Source organism: Penaeus monodon, chromosome 32 (assembly GCF_015228065.2).
Source record: "Penaeus monodon isolate SGIC_2016 chromosome 32, NSTDA_Pmon_1, whole genome shotgun sequence".
NCBI classification, from domain to species: Eukaryota; Metazoa; Arthropoda; class Malacostraca; order Decapoda; family Penaeidae; genus Penaeus; species Penaeus monodon.
The window spans coordinates 29,963,731-29,964,716 of record NC_051417.1 but is presented as its reverse complement, the minus strand read 5'-3'; the positions used below and the strand labels follow the sequence as shown (position 1 = coordinate 29,964,716).

Sequence of the window (986 nt, the reverse complement as noted above, 5' to 3'; positions counted from 1 at the left end):
GAGGCCAGGACAACACGTGGCTCCCAGCAAACCAATCGTAGCGGGCACCGAGGCCTGAACTCCACCCCTTTGTCAGGAAAGCTTCCGCCGTTGACCGACACCGCGTTCATCACAACTACACGAAGCTGGGAGTTCGGGCGCTGTTTTTTCCCCTTGTATTCAGTATCACGCTTCTGCAAAATCATTATTGACATTTAGAAGTCAATGTTGAGGTCAAGGGTATTCAGATCAAGAATATATAAGGAACTTGCTTGAATACTTATTTCGTAACAGTTACCCCTTTGGGTCCACTGCGGTGACAGGGCTGACTGACGTACGATACATTTTTTCTTGGATCACAGACCGTTTTTTTAGGCTTTACAAGTTGAAGTTTGGTAATTGTATAACACGTTTAACATGTGTTATACTTACAGACAGTATATAATTTCTGTCTATAACTAACATTTTGTTAAAGTAAATAAAAGAAAGAGGCCGAGGGTTACCAACAGTAGAATAAAAAAATTGAAGCAACTGTGTCGGTTCTCACGTTACGTCGGAAGATATAGTAGGTCGCATTTGTAGATGTGGCTTACGCCTGCCTTGCTCTTAAGCCCATATTATCTAGAGGCTTGTAGTCGCCGATGTCTGGAAATAAATGGGTGAAATATATGAGTCTTCCCTCTCGTTTGATTTAGGACAATTTGTGCTGCGTTGAGTGATATCCTACGACGGTCTTGCTTGACTCATGGCTCAGGAATCAGGCTGTGAATATGAAACAGTTATGCCTTCATATAATTTTCTTTTCAGTCGATCAGGTATTCGAGATATTTACGGTTTTTATATTTTATACATATCAAATATCGCTAGTTTGGTTTTCATCATATATTGTACCTTTCAATACATATATCACAAACTTTGAATAACAGCCAAGCTCCATTATTAAGATATGTGTTTATGTGCGTGCGGGTGTCCCTGGATGGATAGTGTCTGGGCAGGTAGGTGGTGTC

General features: G+C 41.1%; 1 protein-coding gene across 1 annotated transcript in view; it reads left to right on the top strand.

Annotated features, from left to right (window-relative positions):
• LOC119593791 (zinc finger protein rotund-like) overlaps positions 1-986 on the top strand; it is a 160,011-nt gene that overhangs the window by 100,714 nt on the left and 58,311 nt on the right. The gene's annotated exons all lie outside the window — the stretch shown is intronic.